The sequence below is a fragment of the Notolabrus celidotus genome, chromosome 17 (genome assembly GCF_009762535.1).
Source record: "Notolabrus celidotus isolate fNotCel1 chromosome 17, fNotCel1.pri, whole genome shotgun sequence".
Taxonomy (NCBI): Eukaryota; Metazoa; Chordata; class Actinopteri; order Labriformes; family Labridae; genus Notolabrus; species Notolabrus celidotus.
In genome coordinates, this window is record NC_048288.1 from 8,372,973 (window position 1) to 8,386,583 (window position 13,611).

Here is a 13,611-nt window from a genome sequence, read left to right on the forward strand (position 1 = left end):
AATGTTGTTCTTATATGTTTGAGTTTGTTTAAAATAGAAGAAACTTTGAGCAAAGAATTTGCACCAAAATGCCTGATGTATCAAATATGATACAAAGTAAAACTCACATATGAAAATTGATATTTAGTTTCCTATTTTTATTATTTGGCAGAAGGTCCAATAGGAGCTGTGATGGTGATGAGAAGTGAGGCAGTGTTGAAAATAATTAAAATAAAAACAAACCCTTGAATGTATGTATGTTTAAATGAACAGAAAATAACATATACACATGTTACTGTGAAAAAAATTCTCTAATATATGAATAAAAACAATAAAAGCTCAGGTGTGTCAGATGACTGTGTTGCCTTCAAGTGCAGACAGGAAAACACAAAACAGCACAAAACTAACTACAAACAGATTTCTGTCTTTTAATCAGTCAAATTAGTATTAACATCACTGACTGTTTAAATGATGTCTTTTTAATGCAACACGGTTCACAGCTGAAGAAATGAACATTTACACATCCACAAAGACTCTATGATATTTATTAGTAGTTTTTGTTTTATTAGTTTGTTTTGTTCTTTTTTTTTGGGGGGGGGGTAAATTAGAGTGACCAGCTATGATTGATCAGACTAGGGGTAATAAGATCTTCTTTCTCTTCCTGAAATAGAATAACTTGTCTATGATCCAACGTATGAAACTGTCCAACTTATTAATTCTTCTCTCAGGCTGGATCTCCTCATCTTCACTGCTTTGGTCCTCAGGTTCTGCAGTTGGGGTGACAGTTCTTCTCTGGATCCTGCTATGTTGGTTCTCTGGTCCTACTGTGTGTTTCCAAGAGAGTTCCTGACCGTCTTCAGACATGGCCTCTTCAGCGTCCGTCATATCTATGCTGACGTCAGCACAGGAGCTCTGAGGGGGGCGGAACTGGAACTTCCCTGTGATCCAATTGACGACCCATCTGAACCAGCCCACGTTCTCAGCTCTTCTCTCAGGCTGGATCTCCTCTTCTTCTATCATTGTGTCCTCGGGTTCTGCAGTCAGGAAGGTGGTTCTTCTCTGGATCCTGCTTTGTTGGTTCTCTGGTCCTGCTGTCTGATTCCCAGAGAGATCCTGACTGTCTTCATACATGACGTCTTCAAAGTCCATCATATCAATGATGACGTCAGAACAGGAGTTCTCAGGGGGGCTTTCAGTCAGGAATGGATGCTGCAGTACCTCTAGGGGTTTGATGCGCTGCTTTTGGTCCCAAGGCAACATCCTTTTGATCAGGTCCACCAACAGACGGTGATCACTGTGTGGTTCTCTTTGCTGCTCCATCAGCTCCTCAAGATCATCTAAACTCCTAAGGTGGATGTATCTATTATCTGAAGGTGCGTCCCCCGTGTCATACTCATACTCCACTGGTCCTTTAAAGCTCCAGTGCCTTGGGCAGTCACTTTGATAATTAAAGAAATGCTCAGTAGCCATCCCCTGTTCCAGCACATCATCTTCTGGATGGCCCTGAGTTTCAATGATGTAGCTCAGCACATCATAGTCCATTTCACCGGGGTAGAGAGGACACCCTGTAATCATCTCTGCAGCTGTTAGACCCAGAGACCATATGTCGATGGCCTCATTAAAGGGACCATGCAGGGAGACTTCTGGTGCCCTGTACCAGATGCTCTGCACACACATACCAGGCTCACAGGCTGATACTGGACACGCTAGACCAAAGTCGATCAGCTTGACCTTGAGTGGCTTCTTGTGGCGGTCTACAACCATCATGTTGTCCGGCTTGATGTCCCCATGGACAATTCCGAGGGAGCCCAGGTGGGAAAGGGCTGAGGCCGTCTGAGATATAACAGCTCTCACCTCTGTCATGGAGAGCCCCCGGTCTCCTCCGTCCCTGATAAAGTCACGCAGACTTTGGTCTAGGTGCTCAAAGTTCAGGCAGATGTTGTTCTTGTTGAAGAAAAATCCATGCCACCTCACAATGTTGCACGTCTCTGGATCCAGACTCCGCAGTTTCTTCAGCACGGCTATTTCCTTTCTGGCCTGGCGAAATATATCAGCATCATTTTTGTTGACCTTGATGGCCACATACTTGTCGGTAATGGTGTTACGACACTTGACAACAACACCAAAACCTCCCTCTCCGAGAAAGCACTCCACTCTGTGGGAGTCTCCGAGTAAGCTCCCCCTGAAGACCCCGAGCTCTGCTCTCTCATTCATTATTGTTGATTTGAAATGTGTCTCCAAACGTGACAGAGAATTGTTGTTGAAAGTATTTAGCTCTCAGTCAGGCTGAAGGTCTGAAGTTACTAAATGTTTCTCTGTAGATTCTCACTTATACATGTTAGCTCTAACATGCTATGACATCATAGTTCAATTGTCCTTTGATTCTCTCATTGCGCAACCATTTTGCAGCCAGAGTGCGCTGAAGAGAATTTATGTGGTTGCCACGGTAATTTCTGTGTTGCCACGGTAACGAGCTCCGCCCTGCAGCGTAGCGTCACATGATCCTATGGAGTTTCCCTCTACAGCAGCCGTCAATCAAAGTGAATCCGGAAGTAAAACCCCATTTTTTTAACCTCTAATAACTAACGAAAAAGAAACTTTTCAGAAAAAAGAGGCATTGAACACAAAACAGTCAAATAATAACTACATATCACCACAGCATACAGATGTGAGAAACATTCGTACCACGTGTATTTATTTTTTAAAGTTTGACTGCAGACCCATTCAAATGAATGGGGGAAGACAGAGTTTTTGACCTATACTGCAGCCAGCCACCAGGGGGCAGACACTTTGGTGGAAGCTTCACTTCCAGCCGAGCGAGCTGCACCCCTGGCTGTGACAGAGGAGAGTTAGGCTGTGTCCAAAATCACTCACTCATTCCCTACTCCCTACTCGCTATATAGTGAATTAGATGTAGTTGACTATATAGTGCACTCGCTCATGGATTTCAGTGATAACTAATATTATAATTACTTATATATATACTTTTACTTTTGCCACAATAATCAAATATAATAAATCAATTTATTACACATTATTTTCAATAAATAAATACCAACCATATATTCGCGCCACAACCTATTTGAGTGTCTCGTGCCCGACTTTTACTGTCACTCCGTTTCAAAACGTTTTTTCTGTGAAACCTTCATCACTTGACAGCCGAAAGATGCCTCCTATTAATATTTCTGCTTTTATTTTGACTCTTATTCAACTCATTTTTAGTCGAAGAAGAATCAAAATAGCAAGAGAAAGACAGAGAGGACTGAGACGTGCCGTCGTTGCTATACTAGCAAGACGTAGCCAAACTGTAAGTTAAAAGATGATACTAGTCCTTTGCGTTTATATTAGATATATTAGATAATGTTGAATTACAGTATGTAATGTCAGACTACACCCCCTCCTGGGGAAACTTAGACATGTCACAGTATTGTAGCCACATAAATCTTCTACTGAGTAAAAAAAACACTGGTGTAGAGAATCCGAGTGGTAAACTGACCTGAAGTCGTGGTTTTGCTCAGAGTTGAAGGATGTGTTTGTTAATTCCACTACTGTTCTGTATGGACTGGACCTCTGAGTGTTCACGTAACAGCACTCACATTTAGCTAGTACCTAATTCTTTGTTAAACCCAGTTTTTAACCAGCAGATAATCCACAGCTATCCTCAATATCTATCAGTTAGTTGTAGTAAAAACAGAATTTGTAACAGGAGATGTAAAATGACCTGAAGTGACGTGTTTACTCTAGCTGCTGAGTAGATTCAAAATCAAATCAATGAGCAGGTTTTTATTGAATAACTGATTGAATGTTTCTAGTTGTTTGTCAAGCGCTGCCCGTCAGTACAAGTTTGTAGTGTTTATCGTGGGTCAAGCATTCTGACAGACAAGCAGTGTTTGCACAGCGCTCCACTACCTGTATGCTTTAGCGAGAAATTCAGAGGAGACTGATGCAAAGTGATTCACTTGCACTACACAAAGAATAACAAATTTGCCAACTTGCCTCTCCACGTATCATCTCCAGCTGTTGCGCTGCTTCAAACCCCTCCGTTTGTTCATAATTGATGGTGTGCCGCGTTGTGGGACTTGAACAGGAGGACGCAATAACACGTCCTTGTTTGGTTTAAACATGAGACATTGTGTGTGGAGTGGTACAAACACGGGTTAACAGCAGTGAGAGGTGGAGAGAGAGACAGAATACAGATTGGGCTCTGTATTGGATGAGAAAATGAGAGCTATTACTGTAGCTTCACACTCGGCTCACGGCCCCCAGTTCTGCCCTTCCTGTGGGTTTTAGATGAAATGTCAGGGTATTATGAGGTTTGATGAGGTGAGGGGACATATGTGTGTCCTCACCTTGGTGTGTGAAGATGAGAGAGAGAGAACGTATGTACAGTAATGGGGGCATGTGCATTTATGCATGAAGTACAGTTACATGATCTGTTCAAATATAGCTTAACTAGCATTCCCTGAGGAGCACATTGTGGGAGCTTTTTTGTGTTTCTATGTGGAGGTGCAGGTGTATATCTGTGTGTGTGCCCCAGCTTTGTTCAGGGCATGTAATATAGAGTTATTGTTCTCTCTGAAGTAAATACAAGAGAAGAAAATAATCTAAGTGAAATTGCTTTTCAAAACTGCCAACACCATCTCTCTGAAAACAGGTTCCCAGTCGGGTTAAGTACAGCAGAAAACATATAGCTAACCGTCGTCTTGCTTTATCATTGCTGCTCTGTTATTGAGTCCAGCTCAATGAACATCATACCCAAAAAACACACAACAAAAAACCACCCAATAATAAGCCACAGTGATGCTTCAAATGTCACCAAGTAAACAGTGTGCACATCCACATAGCATCCCTCCGAGTGCTTCCTCGTACTCCCCCAGAAGTCCATTAGCTTGTCATTCGCTTTCTTTACAGTCATTCAGCTTTTGCACATGGCCCGTGGCAGTGTGGAGCAGCTTGCTCCACATGAATAACAATATCTGATTATTCAGACAGAAGCCAAGTGACTCAGCTGTCTCTACTGTATTCTATCATCTAATCTCCTCCTTCTTTCTCCTGCATGTCTCCTCAACCACTTAAGTTCTTCCTCTTCTCTTGGTTTTGTCTTTCTCCTTTATTAATCTTGCAGGTTAGGGTTCATGTCAATCATTTCCCTGCTCCATTTCGGTCTTCTCTCTCTCTTTCTCTCTCTCTCTCTTCCTCTGACTGTTTTTTATCTTGTGTGTACATTCTCTGATGGGTGCAGAAAAGCTAACTTTGCCAATGGCCATGTCGGCTTGCTGTTGTGTGGGCGGGATCACAGAGGGATGAGGAGGAGTGTGCCACATTCGTAGGACAGGTAGAGCACAGCAGAGTCAGTCCTGCTGTCGAGACATAAAAATAAAGCCTGGGAGGGAGCGCCCACAGGGATTCTCGTCTGATTCCACCTTAGACTATACCCAGCCTGCATATGGATATATTTAGACAAACAGTCTTGTTTATACCTCTCCTCCTTGTACTTCTTCTAAACTATGAATGGCCGGCCAAGTAAACAAAAACCAAAATCCCCTTTATAACTGTTCAGTCAGCTTTTTATCAATCCATACTTTGCATTTTAAATCCTGTTAGATTTCAGTCAGGTTTGATTTGGCAACATCCCCTGTGACTGGAGGTAGCAAGCGTGCATTCCAAGAACTGTGAAAATACTCTTTGTGAAACTACTTTTCCAGAAATAAAACCAAGGTGGAACCAGTGTTTGTGTTTGCAATGGAGCCAAACAAAATCAGCAAAATATTTTTAACAGAACTCAGTAAAAATAATTGGATTTGGGAAATATAAATTGGATTGCAAGGTGCACACAGCGTGAATAGTTAGCAACACAGCAACAGGAAGCCAAAGAGTCGGTCTCCTTCCATCTCCTCATCTCTCAGCTCACTATTTAAAACTTTCTGCCATATTTAGAACTGTTTAAAAAATGCAGAATTTGACCTCTTTGTCAACACATTGCATGATTGCTGTCAGATAACCAAGGTGATGAATACATTTAGAGATTTTGCAGCCGTAACGCAGCGGTAAACGCTCAGTTTGCATTAGCAGGAACTTAATACAGCTCTAAAACAGCTTCAGAGATTGAACAGTAAACATGGAGGCTGGTAGCAATTACATCAAGCGACACATTAGCAGCAACGCAACATTTCCAGAGTGTATCGTTTCCTGTAAATCCTTTTTGTAGCAGGATGACACAAATTCTGAAAAACAGTCCAAAGATGATTACTTTCAGCAGTTGCAAATGAATATTTTGAATGCAAACTCAAAGTTTCACTGCCAGCATACTAACAAATCAGCAGGAGCAGAGCGAGGCGTTCCTGCACTGCTTCAACAGAAATGGAAATGCATGCCCTGCCCTTCTGACTCGCTTGCATAAAAGCTGGATTCATTTAAATAAACTGACAGGGCGGACAGTAAGGCAGGCTCACAGTTATGGTTTCTGAGAGGTAGCACGCTTTGATAAGGAAATAAGCCCCAAAAGAGCTGTCCGAGTCAGCCCGTTTCAGATCTGGGCAAAGTGCACCTGAACAAAAGAGGTGGGACTCCCACTGAAGCCAGACCAACTACATCAAAAGGTTTCCGTCCTGTCCTTTGCCTTTCATAGACTCTCTTTCTTCTTTATTCCCTTCTTCACTTTCTATTGTATCTTATACGTTCCCTTGATCAGCCCTGATGAAATACTCCTTCCCCTCATGTTGACTGCTGTGAAGTGAGAAACTTTATTTATTAGCATAAATGCAAGGACAGGTTATCCCCGGACCCTTTTAAAACACACCAACCCTCCTTCCGTTTCTCCCATAAATGCATGCTGTCCCATGAGGAAACTTTTACATCCAGTGTCACACATACAAACACATACATTACATACGGTGTCTTTCATTTCACCTCCTCTGGAATGAGAGACCTGGTGAACTGAAACATAAAGCTTTAATTGGTGGTGATGGAGTGTCGCCCCGTGATGACAGGGGCCACAGGAATCACTCTTACAGCAGGGTCACTGTGTCATCATGAGTGAGGAGATGGAGGCATGCTGATGAGACACAGAGACACAGTGAAGCCACTGTGAGCAGTCCCAGATTGTTCTTGTGACTTACTGAGAAAAGCACTGTGGACTTGTTACACTCTGTTATGTTCAGTGTGACAGTGCCTCTTTTCTAACTAGTTTCAAGTACCTTTCTTACCCACAGCTAGATTCAAGATTCATGATGATGACACTGTTTCAAAGGAGGCTTCACTGTGTGTATGCAGAGCTAATCCAGGCATTCAGGTTTTGCCAAGGTTCTGATGGAGCAGCACAGATCCTACCATGCCTAACAATATTGAAATTCCAGCTCCACCCAATAAGCCAAATGTTAAAACCTTATTACACAAGGTCCCCTTCAGTGTCTGCATGAGAAGCTGCAGGCTTTCAACTAAACATAACATAAACCCTTCCAATGTTAGACGCCCAGAGAATCTGCTGCTGCTGAAAAGTGCAAGTTTTAAGAAGTTCTGCTCAGGGTGATGATGAACTAAACAACTCAAGACTGGGGATTGATTTCCAAATAAACCCCCCATTATGTTAGCCCTAACTTTGAAGATGAAGGGTTTTCTTTACCTTGAACAGAGAGAAAACAGACGCTGCAGGTTTGTCTGCATGAGCAACCGCAACAGTCCGGATTAAATAACAAGAGAGTTCCCATATATTGTTGTTCCTCTGGTATTAATAAAAAGGTATTAATATTGATTTTAACAGTATCATATTTAAGTTTCAAAATCTGGCATCATGATGGCCCAGTGTTGTAATTGTTATGGAAATTCTGAATAACTTAGTTGTAAATATAGACTGTATACTTTTGATCTCCCCCTACTAATTGGCTGCAGTACAGCTCATAAACCCAGCCTCCTCCATTCTAACAGATGGACACTGTAAAAATAAAGTACACATCAAATAAGTATTGTTTCTGTCATCATACTTCTTATCACGCTGATTTATGTCCAAGTGATCTTTTTTTTTCTGGGAAGTTTAGTTTTAATCAGCTGTTAGAGGCTTAAAAGAGCAAAAGTGACATCATGATTGACCTTTTATCAGAATACAGGGGGAAGGATGAGAGTAAACCGGGCATTGCCATGTGTGTCTGCTTTAAACCAACACAAGAATCTGTTCTGTGCTGGACTGGACCCACCTGAGGGATCTTTGAGAGTTTATCAGTAAGGTTAATGCATGTTTTGGATTGTGGGTGTAAGGTCAGTACTGCAACTCTACCAGCCAGGATGCTTCTGTGCATTCCTTGGCTGCACCAGCGCTCCACGTCTGCTCCCAGGGAGGCGGTCTTTAGGCTTCAAAGCTCATAATGGGCGGAAAAGAAGACTTGTATCGTATAATAAAACCTATGCCATGTATCAGAAACTGTACCAGCATCATGTTGATAATGTTTAACAAAATCTTGACATTGGTTGTTATCACACCCTCTGTGCTCAGTGACTTGCCATTTGTCTTTCAACTTTCTAACCGTAGAAACTTCTCTTTCATGTTGGGAGTGAAACGGATCAGTCCTCTGTTTGGGGTTTGGGGATTCAATGTTCTGGACTCAGGCAACATTTAAGCAGTTACCAAATGCTGAGTCAGGATATGTCTACTTAATAGCAGTAGGATAACAGAGCTATCCTGCTCTACCAAATGTTGTGCTCCAGCTCAGTGTCTTGGGGCTCTGTTTGATAATTACCCTGCTAATGAGAGTAGGGGGGAGGGGGGGGGACCAGATCAAATCAGTCCTGATAATGGGGGTTAAGTGAATTGTAAAGACCAGAATGTCCGTCTGTATTCTTCTGATGCACTAATTACTGTTCAGCATAGCAAACACAAAGCCATATCATGATCCTCATTGTTGTTGCTCTCTGCAGCACAAAGAGAACACTGAGACTAACATGAGGATCAGCATCTGACAGGTATCAAATGTCAGGCAGGATCAAAAGATTCAAGGGAATAGTTCATATGAGGCTGATGTGACTTCCTGCACAGGGTAGCTGGACCTCTTGCAGGACCTCTGATCTATGTCAATCATAGATCAAAACCAGCTGTCTGAACAATAGCTGCATGACTCTTCTGGAAAACGTCATTAATAATGGACGGGTCAGAGAGATGAGACAAGTAGACAACCTAGTTATGTTGCATTAACCATGAAAGGGTCTCCCTGCATTGTCTTCCCTTGCTTCTCTGGGAAACAGGAATAGATAGAAATGAGTCCGGGTAAGGACAGAAAGCAGGTGCTCTGGCATCGCAGAAAGGCCGGGGATTGATCGGGGGAAATGGAGAAGAGGCTGTGGGCACTAACAGAGGTCTGGGCCACCGGCCAGAGCGGACACAGCTGCACAATTCCCACTGTCCAAGCCAGGTCTGGTGGCGAGGCGCCTCCATCTTGCGCTCTGTGTGTCTAACACGCTTGATCTGCCAAGTGCTCCTTTTTAATTAACTACTCTATACTTCTGCATAATTACTGCTCTAACCTTCCCTAATCAGTCGCTCGCTGGTGCATACCATATTTTTCTGCCCTTGTTCATTGTTCATTACCTGAATGCATCCCTAATGTAAAGCCAGCAGAGGAGTCAGCGCTTACCGTTTCAGACTATAGTAAGAGCGAGTGAAGCCCCGCTTTGTCTAACTTTGGCACCAACTTGAAACACGAGCTGAGTCGCAGACAAACACTACTGGAAATATTCTATGAGATGTTATTGTGTGAAAGGTGTTTACTTGCTGCACACAGTCGCCATGTTTTCTCCAGCTTGTGCACGCTCCGTCTCTATAATCAGGCAGCTGTATCGCAGGAAACAGACATAATTGCATGCTTTCTTTTCCATTCAGCCCAGTTCAGTGTGAAGTGTGAAAGTATCCACTGTTGTCTTGGTTACATCTTCCTTCTTGTCTTTTCTGCCTCTATAAATAACACTGAGGGCTCTGAACTCAGAGGAAGCCCCTGTTGGTATGAGTCAACAGTTGGAACACGGTGTGAAGCAGCAAGTAGCAGAAATGAATGACAGCGGGGAAAAAGGGACTTTTGGATGCTGGTGAAAAAACGTTGTTATAACTCGTATTGATCCAGATTAGAAGGTGATGTTTGGACATGAGAGATTAATCTGAACCTCCCTGTCAACCTCATCAATAATGAGGCTCAGTGAATAAACTTAAACTTCAAGTGCATTAGTAAACAAAGACTCAAGGCGACATGACACATTGGCTTGTGAATCCCATACTTGTGGTAGCCTGACCTTCTCTTAAGCCGCTGCATGAGCAATATGACACTGGAAACCTGCGGATATGGATTCCAGCGAGTTGCTGTTGATCCTGGCTGGCAGGTAGGATTAAAGACAGAATTTTAAATGCATTTTGTTCTCAGTCGTTCTGTTTTTAGTGTAATTGTGAGACTAGGTAAACAAAGGCCAACTAACATACAATCAGATGTAGCAGCAACACGATGAATGTCAGACCAGGTGACGAGGTGACATGTATCAAAACAGGAACTTTCTAATGCTGATGCAACTTTAATTTTAAGTCAAGTATAGTGCTGCACTTAAAAGGAACCCTGCATAATATGGCATGTTGGTCTCATCAGATTACCATTGTTATCTTATGTATGTCCTACAGCAAAACAAGCTAGCTTTCCAGTTTGAAGCAAACTTTAAAAATAAATCTCAGAGGTCACCATTGTTGTTTACCTTGCAATGCACTCTGGGTAGTGACATCATTTGTTGCCATCATTCTTGATCCTTGTGGCTTTTCTAGACACGAGATCAACACCATGTTGAACTGTTTCAATTTGAACCACAGCGCTGCTGACAGAGAGAGGGGATCTTGGCAGCAAACACTTTCTCTCTCTACAAACATTAAAGTTTTATTTTTCGGAAAAATCATGTTATTTCAATTTGTCAGCTGGGCTTGAGGAAATCATCATAAGTAGTTTATTTTTGTCGTTTTGTTGTCATGCCATGCACCAAAAAATAAAAATAAATCTGGAGATTGATGAGGCACAAGAATACAAGAATACAAGAATAAAGTCGTAGAAAAAATAATACATTTGAGGGATTAAAGTCGTAGATTTACAACTTTATTATTTTCATTTCAAACGTTCTTCTTCTATATTGTGGACCTAATACTTCATGCATAAAACTTGATTTGAAGTCGAAAAATGACTTAAAATCTGTGAAATATCTTCCAGACCTGCCAACCCAAAAGCATTGGTCATATGCCAACGCTATCACACGCTGTGATACTTCTTCTAAAGGTAAGAAGTTCAGATATTTTATTAAGATGTTATGTGCTAAGAGGCTGCCCAGCCCATGTGGGCTTATGAGAGTGACAATGAATAATTGTAACTTTTTTTTAGAAAAGTAACTAATATGTTTCTACGGAGAACACAGTACAGCAGTTAGTTGAGCTTTATTTCAACCTTGGGCTGCCTTATAAAGATATCATGGCTTTGCTTGCACATCGTCACCGCTTGATTGTCTCAGAACGGCACCTAAAACAGATTTTGAAGTCTTACGGTCTGTTCAGGTGTAAGGGATACAGTCTCATAAATCACAAATGCACACAGAAGGATGTGTTACATTTATATTACATTCTATTTAAATGTAAAAACAAATCCACAAATAAAAAACAAGATTCACAAACGTATTTCTGATTCACACACAAATATTTATTGTTTTTTATGTAATAAAAATCCACAAATACAGGATACGTTTGTATCTTGTTACATTTATATACAAACTCTTCAGTCTGCATTTACGAACTGTTTGTAATTTATGAACCTCACTGCATTTGTGTGTGGAATTTTTGAGACTCTCCTGCCTTGGTCAGATTCGCAAATGCATCTTTTTCAGCAGGGCAATGTCTGTATCCAATCAGATGTCTCCCTCCTATTCAGCCAATCACAGTAGCATGGATTCAAGGATATGTGGTTGTAAAGCGATCCCTTTAGCCATGCCTGAGACCAGAGAACACCGAGACCAAGACTAGTCGATATCTTGCTCCTCACCCTGTTACTGTATTATTGATCAGTCTGACGTTCGTTTATCTGCATATGAAAAGTGCTAGAATTCTATAGAATTATAGCACGACAAACTTTCTCGTGCGCACCTGAAAGTATCTCGTGCGCACGAGATATTTTCAGGTGCGCACAAGATACTCTCCAAAAAAAAAATTCTGCACATGTCACTTTAGGGGCTCCGTATGTTTCCATTCATGATTGACAATAACAAAATCGAACCAGTGTTGGGCCAACAACACTACAACTTCAGTACTTTCTGAGCACCTGCTATAACTTTCAAAAATCAAATGTAATGTAATGTAACCAAGAGTTCTTGGTCACAAGCCATTCCCCACTCTCTCTTTACTCTTCTTCTACTCTATCCACCATCCTACCCCTCAACTAAAGGCATGAAAGAGCCACCAAAAGAAGTCTAACCTGAGTTGTCCTCCTGCACTGCTGAAAGGAACAAACTAAGCATGCTCTAAAGAGGCACGTTCAATGTAAACACACAGACCCACACATACAAGTGCATTAAACTAAATGTGTTCATACGGAGTGTAAATAGAGAGCCAGACTCACACCTCATGCAGACTTTACATTTCAGATATCAGCACACACCTGCAGAATGAGAAAACTGAGTTCATATATTTTGTGTGTGCACTCTCCTGTAGACTTAGTGGCACTTCTTCAACAGTTCATAGGGATTACATGTTGTTTCTCTTCATCTTACATGTTGTTGCTGCTTTGCATGTAAAAACATGCAAAGCAGCAATAAACACGCCTAACCATAGCGGTTGCAGCATCCTGCAGAGAGGCTGCTCCCATTGTTCCCTCAGGGAGATGTAACTGCCTGTCTGGGATGGGCGGGTGATGTCACTGATGCTTTCCGGTGCACTGCTCCTGTAATGGAGTCAATTTAGCTTCATGCTGAGCCATTTCTGTCCAGCCTCACCCCATGAAGGACACATTAGTCCCCCCCCACTCCCCGCCCCTCATCCCACTATCTCTCCTTTCTTTTTCTCATCTCGCTCTTTCACTTCTTGCTGCTTCCTCTGATCTCTCTCTCCACGCCTCCCCTTCTTTATATCTTCCATTCCACATTTACATTTTTTTCCAACGATACAGTCCATCAGCTTTTTCCATATCTCAGCCCATCAATACCACCCCTACAATCCGGTCCTACAATAAGTATGCTCCACCCTGTTTGCAGAGAAATATTTTCCCATTATAGTCAAATAAAAACTACATCACAGTCACCTTTTAATACTCGTCAGTGGAATTCAAAGTACAGACAGGAAAAGGGCAAAAACACATCCACGCAAACACGAAGAAGCATGAGAGTGTATTTTGGAATGAAGTAAACATCCCTTTCACCGGGTTTCTCTGTGTCTTGGAAGCAGTTGCGTGGGAGTGCATTGTGTTTAAACACCCCACTATCTGAAGCAAACACTCCTGCTGCCTCCTTTTGAAGCTGCTTCAACTTTAACCCCAGACAAGTTTCACATTCTCTCAATGTTTTCTCTGATTCTACTAGAAGCATAAACACAGGCTGCAATCCATCGCGGTCATCCCCTCTCTGTTACCTTTGCCGTATCCGCAGAAA

General features: G+C 42.1%; 2 protein-coding genes across 2 annotated transcripts in view; one reads left to right on the forward strand and one right to left on the reverse strand.

Annotated features, from left to right (window-relative positions):
* Positions 1-13,611, forward strand: part of trpa1b (transient receptor potential cation channel, subfamily A, member 1b) — a 156,586-nt gene that overhangs the window by 65,553 nt on the left and 77,422 nt on the right. The gene's annotated exons all lie outside the window — the stretch shown is intronic.
* The window catches only part of kcnb2 (potassium voltage-gated channel subfamily B member 2), a 98,841-nt gene that overhangs the window by 64,125 nt on the left and 21,105 nt on the right, over positions 1-13,611 (reverse strand). The window lies entirely within an intron of this gene.